The 15271-nt window shown below is 42.8% G+C and overlaps 1 long non-coding RNA gene across 1 annotated transcript in view; it reads right to left on the reverse strand.

The window, feature by feature from the left end:
* Positions 1 to 299: 299 nt before the first annotated feature.
* Positions 300 to 15271, reverse strand: part of LOC309636817 — a 29201-nt gene continuing 14229 nt past the window's right edge. Inside the window, exon 4 of the long non-coding RNA XR_014250238.1 lies at positions 300 to 14796. This is a non-coding gene — a long non-coding RNA (uncharacterized lncRNA). The remainder of the gene's footprint in view (positions 14797 to 15271) is intronic.

A 15271-nucleotide genomic window follows, 5' to 3' on the forward strand; every position in this document is an offset into this window, starting at 1 on the left:
CCTGTTTCAGGACAGCTTCCAGGCCGCTATTGGGAGCAACTAGTAAAGGGGGCAAAGAGGAGAGAGGGGAAGCTTCCCTCCCTGGTTGGAGAGGCAGGTGGGGTCAGGGACAAAATCTAGGAAGTACTTTAAACGGCAAGTAGGGGACTTCCCTGTTGGCGCAGTGGTTAGGAATCCACCTGTCAATGCAGGGGACACGGGTTCAAGCCCTGGTCCGGGAAGATCCCACATGCCACGGAGCAACTAAGCCTGTGCACCACAACTACCGAGCCTGTACTGTAAAGCCCGCGAGCCACAACTACTGAGCCCGCGTGCCACAACTACTGAAGCCCACATGCCTAGAGCCTGTGCTCCGCAACAAGAGAAGCCACCGCAATGAGAAGCCCGCACACCACAACTAAGAGTAGCCCCCACTCACTGCAACTAGAGAAAGACTGCGCTCAGCAAGAAAGACACAATAGGGCTTCCCTGGTGGTGCAGTGGTTGAGAATCCGCCTGCTAATGCAGGGGACACGGGTTCAAGCCCTGGTCTGGGAAGATCCCACATGCCACGGCGCAACTAGGCCCGTGAGCCACAACTACTGAGCCTGCGCGTCTGGAGCCTGTGCTCCGCAACAAGAGAGGCCGCGATAGTGAGAGGCCCGCGCACCGCGATGAAGAGTGGCCCCCGCTTGCCACAACTAGAGAAAGCCCTCGCACAGAAACGAAGACCCAACACAGCCAAAAGTAAATAAATAAATTTTTTTTAAAAAGACACAATACAGCCAAAAATAAATAAATAAACTTATTAAATGAATAAATAAATGGCAAATAGAGTTTGCTAGAGTCAGAAATTAGGGAAAGGCATTCCAGCAGAGCCCAGGCTCTGAGACCGGAAAGAGCAAGACTGCCTCTAAAACAGAGGCACTAAAAAAAGGGGTGGCTGGGAATGGTTAAGGGTCTGGGCAGACCGCCTGGCTTCAAGTCCTGGCTCTACCACTTGCTGACTATGTGAACTTTGGCAAAGTATTTCACCCCCCTGAGCCTAATTTCCTCATCAGACAACTGGGGATAATAACCACACTCACCAGATAGGGTTCTGTAAGTGTTAGATAAGTCAATGCACATAAAATGCTTAGAACAATGATTGGCACCTTTTACACACTCAATGGATGATAATTATCAATATTGCTATTTTTATTAGTCGAGGCTAGAGACTAGAGTCTAGGCTAAGGGGATAGACTAAAATATACACTGGGACCAGAATATGAAGGGTTTTGTGTGTTAGGGCCATTCAATTTAATCACTGAGTGTTTCCTATGTATCTGGCACTGGGGATTCAGTGCTAAACCAGAGACATACCCTGCCTCTAAGTCATTGCCACAGGGAAGGGCTGCCAGGCAGTGTTGAGGGAGGGAATCAGCAGATGTTGAATGTAGTAGAAGCAATCCATGCTGGTATGTGCCTTTCATCATCATGCAGCCATTACATAACAAGAAAAGGGCCCTGCCCTGATGGAACCTGCATTCAAACGTGGAAAGATACCCCATCTTATAATTCCACATGGCACAATTGTGACCAGGCACAGGCAGTGAACAAGACTTTCCCTAGGGTTCAGGGGACAATAAAATGGAAATAAACATTAAGAACAACATGAGCTAGATCACAGCTAGAAAGTCAGGTCCACTCCTCTTCAGCTAGGAACAACCTATGGGAGACCTCTCTCTGTATATCAGAGGCCATTTTCCACCCCACCCCGAGGTCCTATTCAGCCTATGTAGCCTGCTCTGAGTGCCAGCCCCCAGCAAGAGACCCAGAGAGACAGCTGGTCTTTAACTTGCCTATTTCAAGCGTATCTTTCACATTGATTTTCTCTCTTGTACTTAACTGTCCTCTACAATTTTCACAAAGAATCATCACTCTCCTTAAAGGAGAGACTTACCCTCTGGGTTCAAGGTATCCAGGCCCTTAGGAAAACAGATGATAAAATGATTGTAGCAGAAGCTGCTGGTTGTCCCTTAGTATCCATTTTGCCCCACTCTTTTCTGTAATAGGAGCTCATGAATTTGTCCACTCAGAAGAAAGACCATATTTTCCAGCCTCCCTTGCAGCTAGCTATGGCCATATGACTAAAATCTGACCAACAGGATGTGAGGAGAAGTGGTGTGGGTAACTTCTGGGACGAGTCTCTAAAGTGAGGGAGTGTGCCCCTCTTTGTCCCTTCCTTCTTTATGCTGGCTGGAACGGCAGACACACGGCAGGAGCAGCCACCATGAACCATGATGTGATGGCCACATGCTGAAGATGGTGGAGCCACAATATGGAAGGAGCTTGGGTCACTGACACCATGGGGTGCTGTATCAGCCCAGACTGACAACCTCTACAATTCTATGAGAGAGAGAATGTCAACTTTATTGAAACCACTGTTTGTTTATTTTCACTTGTAGCCAAACCTAATCAAAACAAATATTTCCACCTCATCCATAAAAGAGAAACACATATAAGAACAAGGAATTGTTTCATTACACCAAGCCAAGCTATGTGTCAAGATCCCCTTTCTGAGATTGGTCTTGCTGACCCAAGCCTGGGGCCGAGTGAGCCCATAAGGAGCTCTGATGCTCCAGCTTTACTCTTGCCCCTGGGTTGGCTCAGTTCTCCTGCCAGGGGCCAAAGCTTTGTCCTAAACCCCAGCTTCCTTGCCTGGGTCCAGAAAACTACCCAGCTCTGTCAGTCTCTCTGTCTACATTCTGGCCCCTGGACCCAGCTACCTAGTTGCAAATTGAGGTCCCTATGAAGTTGTTCATAGGGACAACTTCCCTGGAATTTCCCTTGCCACCTGCTATGTTATAGGCCTTGTGGGTGAGGTATTTTCAGGAGGAATTGGGGAGGCTCTTTGACATACGTCACTGAAGTGGTGCCTAAAGAGTTCAAGCTCTTTTGGCAAATCTGGCATTTGGCAGTTAACAGCCTCAGTTGCCTTCATTTTCCCAAATATTAAATCTCATATTGGTCCTCATCTATCCCCTAGCTTACATTCAGAGTTATGTAATCATCATGTTCCTCTGATAGAGGAAGACCCTCACTCTTCCCATGATGTCTGGTGCAGCTTGGATCCACCTGTGAACTCCCTGTGTTCGTGAACTTCACAGGAAGGGGCCTAAGATGCCAAAGACTCATGCGAGAAGGTGCAATAACAATCATCTCCAAAGGGGCTGGGGCGGAGGAAGCATTAGCAAGCTCTGGTCTTCATTCTCCTTACACGGTACCTATAATGAGATGTGCGTTGTCATAGCAATGAAGGGCTGGGAGTTGGACAATGGGAGAAGATTGTATCATGATGCTATGAAAGATGAGATGTTTGAGACATAGATAGTGTGATCAAAATATACCCCCACTGACCTCAGTGGGGGATGTCCAGAGCTTATTCCTATGATGTCACTACCCTCTGCAGAGACTCCTACAACTGTGCCCAGCCCCATGCTCCAGTTTGGACTCCAGAAGCTAGTGCCACTGAGGGCCGATTCAATCTACACTTTGGCCCCTGGACCCATCTATCCAATTGTAGAAGTTCTGGGCAATGTTCCAAAGCAGGTCCCCTGTCTGCACCTTGCCCTCCTCTCCATGTTGACCTACCACTGAGGCCTCTGCATGTCTCTGAGTCAGACCCAGGAAGCTGTAAGAGAGCCTTTACATATGAACTTCATTCTTTCTCTTTATTTATTACAATGTACCAAATCTTCCCAAATCTTTAGGATCTGGCTCAAATGGCCCCTTCTCCAGGAAGCTTTCCTTAGTCCCCTCTACCCCAAACTCGTATTGTTATTATTAATAACAACAATAATAATATTTCATTAAGCCCTTACAAAGAGCCAGGCACCATGCTGTTATTTACAAACATAATCAATCAGTTGAATCCTCACAATGTCTTTCTGAGATAAGTGTTATCTCCATTCTATAGATCAAAAAACTGAGGCTGAGAGGGGTGAAGTGCTATGCACATGGTCCGAGAGCTGGTAAGTGACTGAGTCGGGATTCGAGCTCAGGTGTGGTCACTAATCACTGCACTGTACTGTCCCACTGAAAGTGAGCACATATTTCTTGGAACTGCCCTGGCTCTTTACCTGGACTCTCCTAGGGTGGGATAATTTCCTGATCCACTCCAGATCTGGCAGCCTAGGGTTCTGGGATCATTAGAAGGCACGGCAAAGGGGACACAGAGACTTCTTGGTGACTCTCTAGGAAGAACCGCCAGGGCCTCTGTTGCTGGGTTCTTTTCTAAAAGTGTCCTCCCCCACTCAGCCCTTGATGCAGGGTGCAGCTTTAGAATTCCTGGACTCAGCTTCTGAGTATTGTTGTTTGCAGGAGCAAGTCAGCAATTTGTGGTTTCCACACAATGGCTCTGTGTTCTGTTATAGAACTGGGCTTGTTTGCATTTCCATCATCGGACAGGGCACAGGCCCGGGTCTGTCCTACCCTTTTGCCTGGTGACCCAGAGCTATTCTGTGGTCAGGTCATCTGCCCCAACCCTTCAGAGTGGAGAACACAGGACAGGGCAGAAGGCCCAGCTCTATTATCACAAAGATAAAACCCAAACAAAACTGGACTTCCTGCCCAGAGAAGAGATCGTCATGATACCTGTTCTTTTAAATGTGCCTTTTGGTACTTTAAAGGGGAAAAGTGGGTTTAAATCCAGGGTGGCAGTGTTGATAAGAGGGTAGGGAAACAAGTACGCTTATATACTATCGGTGGGGTATAAACTAATGTGATCTCTTTGAAGGACAAGTTGGTACTATTTATTGACATTTCAAACGTAAAAACACTTTAATGCAGCACTTCAAGTTCTAGAAATTTATCTTTCAGATATTCTTGTACATTATGCAAAGATATATGTACAAGATGTTTACTCTTGTATATATTATAGCAAAAATTGTTAGTAATCTAAATGACCATCATTTGGGGACTTACTAAATAAATAAATTATCGTTAAACCACACAATAGAACATTTTGCTGCCATTTTAAAAAAGAAGTTGATATGTATGGGCCTAAATGAAACATTCTCTGAGATGTACTGTTAAATTAAAACAGCAAGATTCCGGGGGTGCAGTGGGGGAAGGTGGATGTGAAAAAAGGTGTGTGTGTCGGAACCCTCCAACACTGTTGGTGGGAAAGTAAATTAGTGCCGCCACTATGGAAAACAGTATGGAAGTTCCTTAAAAAACTAAAAATAGAGCTACTATATGATCCAGCAATCCTACTCCCGGGCATATATCCAGAAAAGACAAAAACTCTAATTCGAAAAGATACACACACCCCACTGTTCATAGCAGCACAATTTACAATAGCCAAGACATGGAAGCAACCTAAATGTCCATCAACAGATGAATGGATGAAGATGTGGTACATGTATACAATGGAATATTACTGAGCCATGAAATAATGCCATTTGCAGCAACATGGATACACCTAGAGATTATCACACTAAGGGAAGTAAGTCAGAAAGGGAAAGAAAAATACCATATGATATCACTTATATGTGGAATCTAAAAAAATGATATGAATAACTTATTTACAAAACAGAAATAGACTCATAGACATAGAAAACAAACTTATGGTTAGCAAAGGGGAAAGGGAGGTGTGGGAGGGATAAATTAGGAGTTTGGAATTAAGAGATACACACTACTATATATAAAATAGATAACCAACAAGGACCTACTGTATAGCACAGGGAACTATATTCAATATCTTGTAATAAACTATAATGGTAAAGAATCTGAAAAAGAATATATATATATATATATATATATATATATATGAGAGAGAGAGAAGTGAATCACTTTGTTGTACACTTGAAACATTGTAAATCAACTGTACTTCAATTTAAAAATTTAAAAACTTAAAATTAAAAAATTTTTTAAAGATACACAGAAATATTTTTTTTTAAAGGTGTGTGTATATGTACACATATAAAACAAAATTCTAGAAAGATGGTAGGAAACCATCAACAATGATTACTTGAGTAAAGGGCCTGAGATTCTGGAGTAGGAGGGAGACTAACTTTTCAGTGACTACCAGTTTGAACTGGTTTGACTTTTTTTACCCATGTACTTATATTACTTTTATTTTAAAAGTATTCACGTTAGAAAAAAAAATATTTTTATCTAAGCCAAACCCCGCTCTTCTAAACTGTTTCAAAGTCGTCCTCAATTTTTCCTATAAACTGAGCTGCTACTGTGTCAAGCACTATGCTCTATGCTTTATTTAAAGTTCTGCTTTATGTATATTTTTGTGTATGAGGTAAGTAAGGATCAGTATCTCAATTTTATAGCTGAGGAAACAAAAGATTTAAGGAAATTAAGTAACTTCCTGTGATGGTTAATTTTATGTGCCAACTTGGCTAGACTACAGTATCCAGTTTTTTAATTAAACATTAATCAAATCTAAGTGTTGCTGTCAAGGTATTTTGGACAATCAATTAGCTTTTATAATATGTTTATTTATTTACTTATTTTTAATTTTTTTAATCTATTTTTGGCTGCAATGGGTCTTCGTTACTGTGTGCGGGCTTTCTCTACTTGTGGCGAGCAGGGGCTACTCTTCATTGCGGTGCGCAGTCTTCTCATTGCAGTGGCTTCTCTTATTGCAGAGCACAGGCTCTAGGCGTGCAGGCTTCAGTAGTTGCAGCACGCGAGCACAGTAGTTATGGCAAGCGGACCCTAGAGCACGTGGGCTTCAGTAGTTGTGGTGCATGGGCTCAGTAGTTGTGGCTCGTGGGCTCTAGAGCACAATCTCAATAGTTGTGGTGCATGGGCTCAGTTGCTCTGCAGCATGTGGGATCTTCCTGGACCGGATCGAACCCGTGTCCCCTGAATTGGCAGGCAGATTCTTAACCACTGTGCCACCAAGGAATTACTAGTTGACTTTTAGATAAAGGAGATTATCCTTGATAATCTGCATAGGCCTGATCCAATAAGTTAAAAAAGCCTTGTGTGCAAAAATGAGGTTTCCTAGAAGAGGAAGAACTTCACCTATGGACTGCTGCTTCAGCTCCTACCTGACAGTTTCCAGCCTCTTGGTCTGCCCTACAGATTCCAGACTTGCCTGGCCAGCCCCTACAATCCCAAAAGCCAATTACTTGCAACCAGTCCCCTGACCCTTCTCTCTCTTTTCTCTCATTCTCTCTCTCTCTATCTATATATACATATATATGTATTTTTTTCCTCCTAAAGGCTTTGTTTTTGTTTCTTTGGTAGAATCCTGACTGATACACTTCCTGAGATCACAGGGCTAATAATTGATACAAATGGAGTTCGAATCTAGGTCCATCTGACTTCAGAACATTTGAAGTCAGAGTGAGCAGGACAAAGCCTAAGTGGGTTCATGTCACAGCTTACGTGAATCCTTTCATTGAATCTATCATATACCAGAATAAAAATTCCTAGCAGGACTATGTTTGTCAAATCTGTTTTGGTTGCAAGCAACAGAAGATGCAACTCAAAATGGCTTAAGAAAAATTAAGGGGGCAGCGGCAGTGTGTGGATTTATGCCTCATGTACTGGAGAAGTTAAGAGAAGTTCTGGTTTTACCAGGAATAGTTTCTCTCCCTCCAACTCTCAGCTTTGCTTTCCTTTTTTGTTTTTTTAATTTGTAATCCCTTTCTTGGTCATGCTGTCCCTTCATGGTGGCAAGATGGCTGCTGTAGCTCCAGCCTGCACACTCCTAGGTCCAGTCCTAGGGAAGAAAAGAACTCATTTCTCCCATATATCAAGTATAAGTTGTAGGAAAAACTGAGCTTTGGGGGCTCTGATTGGTCTGATGTGGAGATGTGTCACTACTATCAGTGATGTACCAAGCATCAGTTGCTATGGGTCTGAACTGTGTATGGGGATGGGGCCTGCCTACCCAACCAACATGGACTGAGAATAAGGTGGAGTAGATTCCTGAATGGAAATCAGGGGTTGTTACTAGAAGTAGGTGAATGAATGCTAAGCAGTCCAGAATGTCCATTTCAGTGACGTCCACGGTCAGACTCACCTGGCCCCTACCCCACTCCTCCTCCTACCCTATACAACCTACACTCCAGTTTTACCCAGACACTTGCTATTCCTTCAATGTACCCCAAACTCTCTTTTCTCTGTGCTTTTTGCCTACTATTCTCTCTGCTTAGAATGCCATTCCTTGTTATCCTCCATCCTGAAAAAGGTAACCTTTTCTTTAAGACCATTTGAAATAATAACTTCTCCAGAAAACCTTAGTGGATGCCTCTGACTGAATTACTCTCTCCCTCTTTTTTTTTTTTTAACATCTTTATTGGAGTATAATTGCTTTACAATGGTGTGTTAGTTTCTGCTTTATAACAAAGTGAATCAGCTATACATATACAAATATCCCCATATCTCCTCCCTCTTGCGTCTCCCTCCCACCCTCCTCTCCCTCTTCTTTGTTGTTTTTGCTGTTGTTGTTGTTCTGAGTTGGCAGCATAACTAAATTGTTAATTCTAAAATGGTCAATTACCTTGGTAAATCACCAAAAGAAAGTGCAAACATGACAACAGAAATATGAGGCTAAAACTGGCCAAAATTATCAAGGGACTGATTCTTTCAGACTTTAGAAAATACACTGATCATATCAAGAGACTTTGTTTAGCTGTTATTTCTACAGTTAGTATGCCATGACAGTTTGCTGGCTGTAATAACCAAATAACTCTTTTTTGTTTTTATAGAGATATTTTTGTTTCTATACAGAAGCATTTAGCACATTCTTCCTGATATTATGGTGATTTAAGCACCTGACTAGTTGCTCCTAGTCTGTGGGTTCCTTGAGGGCAAAGACAATAAATCAATCACCTTCATAACCACGTGGTGCCTGTAATAGTGTCTTGCATATATTTATTTGTTTGAGCAAATGTTTATGAGGCATCTGTTCTGTGGCAGGTTCTATGTTGGTTATTGGAAGAAGCACTATTTAAAAACACAACTAGACCACATATGCTTCTGTCTCAAATAGAATGGCCAAATCCCTGCAGGAGCCACTTAGCTAGGCAACAAATCCAGAATTTGAACATAGTCTGACACTGGAGTGTACAATCTTAACCACTGTGCAATGCCATCCTCCAATGGTTAGGGCACAGGATATGGAATCCCACAGGCCTGGATTCAATTCCAGACTCTACCAATTCCTAGAGTAAGACCTTGGGTAAGTTGTCACATCCTTCTAAAACTACAATGTCCCCCATCTATGAAGTAGGCATAATATTTACATCTACCTCATGAGACTGCTGTGAGAATTAAATGAGTTAATCCATATAAAGCATTTAACACAGTGCCTGGCACAGAGTCAGTGCTAGGTAAATGTTTTTATTATTACATTTTCCAGAAAAGTTGAGCCCCTCAGGTATAATTTGGAAGGAAAACGCTAAACAGAGACAGTATAAAATAAGAATTTGATACTGGTGGGGGGAGAAGAGAGAAGAGAGAGTGGGGAATTAAGTCACAGAGCATGGACTTCCCTGGTGGTCCAGTGGTTAAGAATCTGCCTTCCAATGCAGGGGACGCGGGTTCAATCCCTGGTCAGGGAACTAAGATCCCACATGCCGTGGGGTGACTAAGCCCGTGTGCTCTAGAGCCCATGTGCCGCAACTACTGAGCCCACACACCACAACTACTGAGCCCACATGCCACAACTAGAGAGAAGCCTGGGCGCTGCAACGAAGAGTCCACATGCCGCAACTTAGACCCAATGTAGCCAAATAAATAAATATAAAAAAATTTAAAAGTCACAGAGTAATAGATGGGGATTCTGAGGAAAAAAGTCAGCCAGTGAGAAATTCTGAATGATGGAGTTGACCAAATAATAATAACAACAACTAGTGCTTACCACATGCCACGCAATTCTAAGAGTTTTCCATATAATAACTCAATTCTCAATATAACACTGTGAGATACATACTATAATTTTCCTCATTTTATAGATAAAGAACTTGAGTCACAAGTTAAACCACTTGCCCAAAGTTCAACAGCTTGTGACTGGTAAAACCAAGATTTGAAGCCCCACAGTCTGATTCCCAAGTTTTTGCTCTTAATCAGTATGCTATACCATGGAGGTCAATTTGGGGGAGTCAAAAAATTTAGGATAAGAAAGTCATCCAAAATAGGGACCAAGATTTCTGCAGAAATATGTCCTATCACAGTATTATTTATTGAACATCTGCTATGTGCCAGGAGCTGCTTTTGGTGTTTACACATATTATTTAATCCGCACAGAAAACTTATGAGATAGGAAATGTCATCCCCATTTTCAGATGATGAATTTGAAATTAAGTAATTTACCCAGGGCTGCATAGCTGGTAAAGCTAGTAAGCAGAATCAAGACTGGAATTAAAAAAAAAAAAAAAAAGACTGGAATTCAAATACATCTGTCTCCGAAAGCTGTGTTCTTGTCCTTATAGCAAAAAATTGGCAACAACTTAAATACCCAATAATAGAAGAACAGTTCAGTAAATTTTGCTATATTCACTTTTCATATTCAAATTTAATATATGCAAATTCAGCTACTAAAAATTAGGATTTTAATAGCATGGGAAATTTTCTTGTGTTAAGTGACTGTTTTACGTGAACGGGTAAAACTGCATATATGTAATGAGCTCAACTAGGTTAAAATTTGCACAGAAAAAAGATGAGAAGGAAATACACCAGTTGCCTCTGAGTGGTTTTATTATGGATGATAATTTTTTCCATGTCTTTATACTTTTCTATACTTTACAAATTTTCTACAATGAAGTCATAGTATTTTTATAATCAGAAAATAATAAAGGAGATTCTTTAAAAACTAGGCTCCATGTTTCATTTTTTGAGAGCCATTCTCAGTATGGCACCAGTGGCAGAGCTACAAAAGAGACTGAATACACAACCTCAAGAGTCTCCTGTGTCAATGTCAAGGTCCTAATTGACAAAGGATGGAATCCTAACAGAGACGGGGAAATTTTGGCAGAGTAACCTTAGAATCTTAAACTTCCAGATTCTCCAGAATTCTCTGTTCCAGCAGAAACAGCCCCTTCTCTCTTGCCAGAAGAAAGTAGTCTCTCCTTGTCTGGAGATGCTATAAAAGCCCTAACTGAGGCAGGTACTTGTCTTCTTCCTCAATATCTGACCCTATTGCCCCATCTGTTGCCAGGCTAATAACCATCTCTGGGGGGAGACAGCTTCTACACTGAAGGTATTGCAGACCCTCGTTGATACATACTGGAAGAAACCAGGGGAACATATGTGGGAATAGATCTTGAAGGCATTAGACTTAGGGGGATGAAGTACAAGGCTGGATAGGGGAGAACAGTTTTCAGGATTGTTGGATATGGAGTGTGAGCTGATGCTGATTATACTAGGAGAACCAAAACACCACTATAGGCCTCTGGTTAGAGTGGGGAATTAAGGAAGCCAAGTGATAAAAGGACTTCTAGCCCAAGCCCATTGCACAAGGTGAAATGCACTCATAGATCTACCCTGTAGTTAGTTACCCAGTTTCTGAGAGTGGAGATTGGTAGAGAGATATTTAGCAGATATCAGAATCTTTGCCTTGATTTCCTGATTTGAGGAATAAAACCTTTAAAGCAGAAAGGGTGGGACTTCCCTGGTGGTCCACTGGTAAAGAATCCACCTTCCAATGCAGGGGACGCAGGTTCGATCCCTGGTCAGGGAACTAAGACCCCACATGCTGCGGGGCAACTAAGCCCGTGTGCCACAACTACTGAGCTCACGCAGCTCAGTGAGAGAGCGTGCATGCCGCAAACTACAGAGCCCACATGCCCTGGAGCCTGCGCGCCACAACTAGAGAGAGAAAACCCGCATGCCACAACTAGAGAGAAGCCTGCGTGCCGCAACGAAGAGCCTGTGCACTGCAACAAAAAGATCCCTCAAGCCTCAACGAAGATCCCACGTGCTGCAACTAAGACCCAACGCAGCCAAAAAAAACACATTAAAGCAAAAGGGGCCAAAGTGGAAGCCCTTGATATTACCCAGACAGCCCACTGCCCCATCAAGCCAAGGGAGAAAATTATAAGCAACACTGCATCTGGAAGGAATTACAGAGATTAACACAGACAGCCTTAAAGGATGTTAAGAGTGTTCATCCCCATTATACCCTTATTCAAGTCACCTTTCTGGCCTCTGCAAAAAGCAGATAGACCCTGGCAGATGATGGTGGACTACCATAAACTTAACCAACTTGTAACTTTAATTGTAGCTGCCATGCTTAATGGGATACCTTTACTGTAACACAGCCTCTGGCACTTGAAATATGACTACTGATCTGACAAACATGTTCTTCTCAATTCCCATTGGTAAATAAGATCAAAAGCAGTTCACCTTTATCTGGAAAGGATACTAGTCTACACTCGCTACCTGAAGTTTATGTCAACTCTCTTGCTCTGTCACAGAGTGGTCTCTAGACCCCTTCGTCATCTTCTCATTGCAGAGAACATTAACAGTCGTCCTCTAGAATGATGGCATCATGCCAGTGGTGCTGGTAAGCAGGAAAAGAAAGTACTTTAGATGCCCAAATAAGACATAATTGTTACAGAGAGATAAACTCCATGAAGATTCAAGGCTCACCACGTTAGAGAAGCTTTTAGTGGTTCAATGACCTAGAGTATGAAAAACATTCCATCTAAGGTAAAGGACAAGTTTTTGCACTAGCATTCCTATCATTGAGGAAGAACCACATGCTTGGGGGATTTTGAAGGTAGCATATACTGGACTACAGATGCTGCTCTGGTCCATTTCCCTGATGACTTGGAAGGCTGCCAGTTCTGATTTTTGCTCAAGGCAAGAGAGGGTTCTGCAGCAGGTTCAGTCTGCAGTTCAAGTTACCTTAACACTCAGGCATATGACCTAGAAGATCTGTGGGGCATAAGGATGTTATATAGAATCTCTGAAAAACCTTACAAGGAGAGTTGCAGCCCTAGAGTTCTGTAGCAAGACCATGTCTTCTATGGCACAGAACCACTCATCATTTGAAAACCAGATCCTACATGTTACAGGGTCCTAGTTGAGAATAATTGCTTGACACTGGGATACCACATGTGGTAAGCTGATAGTAGTCTCCAAAAAGATATCCATGTCTTAATCTCTGGAACCTGTGAATGCTGCCTTACATGGCAAAATGGAGTCTGCATGTGTGATTAAGTCATGAATCTTGTGATGGGGAAATTATTCTGGATTATTCGAGTAGGCCCTAAAAGCAATCACATGTATCCATACGAGAGAGAAGCAGGAGTGGCACACAGATAAGAAGAGGAGAAGGCAATGTGGCCGTGAAAGCAGAGACTGAAGTAATACATCCACAAACCAAGGAATGCTGGCAGGCACCAGAAATACTGGAAGAGGCAAGGAACAAATTCTCCCCTCAAGCCTCCAGAGGGAGTGTAGCCCTGCTGATACCTTGATTTCAGCCCAGTGATACCGATTCTGAACTTCTGGCCTCCAGAACTGTGAGACAATAAATTTCCATTGTTTTACGCCACAGCTTTAAGTTTGTGGTAATTTGTTACAGCAGCCACAGGAAATCAATACACCAAGTTACTATATGACAGGAGCTGCCCATCATGAGTGAGTATTATCAGATCCAGCAAGCCATAAGGGTTGGAAAAGCAATCCATTGTAGGGTGGAAATGTTGCATTTGGTATCAGACCCAAGCAGGTCCAGAAAGCACAATTACAGTATGCCTAGATCCCCATGTCACCTATTTCTGTTGCAGTGAGACCTTGTCTTCAATTCACACCTATGGCCTTTGTGGGGAGAGGGGATGGGCCCACATAACCAACTGACAGAGAAGGGAAAAACTCAAACCTACTTCAGAGATGGGTTGGTACAATTTGTTGGTACTAGTCAAAAATGGACAGCTGCTTCATGACTCAAAGGGTAGTTGTAAAGGATAGTAGTTAAGGAAAATCCTGGACAGAGATACAATCAGTACTCTTAGTTGATTACTTTGTGAGGAAAGAAAAGTGGCCTGAGGTACAGTTCTACATGGTCTCCTGACCAATGGTGAATGGCTTGAAGTGAGTGGTCAGAGACTTGAAAGAAACACCATTGGAAGATTGGACTAAAGAAATCTGGGCAAGAAACACGTGGATGGACATGTGGGAGTTAGTATATAAGTCTTTGTATCCCAAGTTAATGCCATAAGAGAACATCCACCATAGAGAAAGTGCTCAACAACCAGGAGAGAGGATGATTTGTCCTGTGGATGTCAGTCAGCCTCTCTTCTCAGCTACTTCAGCGCTAGCACAATGGGGCCAGGAGTTGAGTGCTATGATGACAAAGAGGGAGGCTATGCATGGGCTTAGCAGGATGGGTTCCCTCTTATTAAAACTGATCTAGTTATTGCCTTTGCTAAATACCTAAAAGGCCAGTAGCAGAGATCAATGCTGAGCTCTAATCTTTAAGGAAACCAATTAGCCTCTTGGTAACAGGTTGATTACATTGAACCCCTTTGTTACCAAGTCCAAGCTCGCTCTGCTCGCCACACGACAGGCCAATAAATCAGGAGAAAAGGTGTTGATGCAATGAATAGCAACTTTATTTGGAAAGCCGGGCATCCGAGAAGATGGCGGACTAGCGTCCTAGAGTACCATCTTATCGGGGTCTGGTTGCTATTTCTTTTATAGAACAGACAGGGGGAGGAGGTGAGGAAGTAAAATAAAAAGGCCATAAGTCTTGCAAAATATCTCCTGGTTTTGGCCAGCCTCAGGGAGGAGATGTGTTAATTTCTTCTTTTCTGCAGCCAGTCACAGGTGGGCAGGGTCAGGGTGTTTCCCTGTGAGCTGAACAAAGACACTCTAGTTTAACATTCAGGCAGAGGGGCAGGGTTCCCCAAGGGAGGCCATTATGTATGTCTATAGCTATAGACCGAACAAAAGCAACTGAAAGCAAAGGTCAAAGTAAAAGAAACAGATCTAACATGGAGTCAGGTTTTGTTCTCCCCTGTTATAATTCCCCACTGTCAATGTCCATTCCACAGTCTTGTGGGATAAGGGGCAATGACCACTCTAACTGCTTCCTGCTGTGTAGCGCTGACAAGAGGTGATCATGGAATGGAATTGATCAGCCTTGGGCAGGGAATAATTCTCAGAATTTTTAGTAAATAGTTCTCAATTATTTGAACCTAATGCTGTGCTGTTCAGTAGAACAGGATTAAACAAGTAGATTGACCTGCCCTTCTCCAGCCATAAGGAAATTGCAATCTCAAGTTAAGGAATTTGGTGCTTTTCTACATATGGGAAGATGCAAGAGTCTGGG

Source organism: Balaenoptera physalus (assembly GCF_965194825.1).
Source record: "Balaenoptera physalus genome assembly, chromosome: 10".
In the NCBI taxonomy this organism is placed as follows: domain Eukaryota; kingdom Metazoa; phylum Chordata; class Mammalia; order Artiodactyla; family Balaenopteridae; genus Balaenoptera; species Balaenoptera physalus.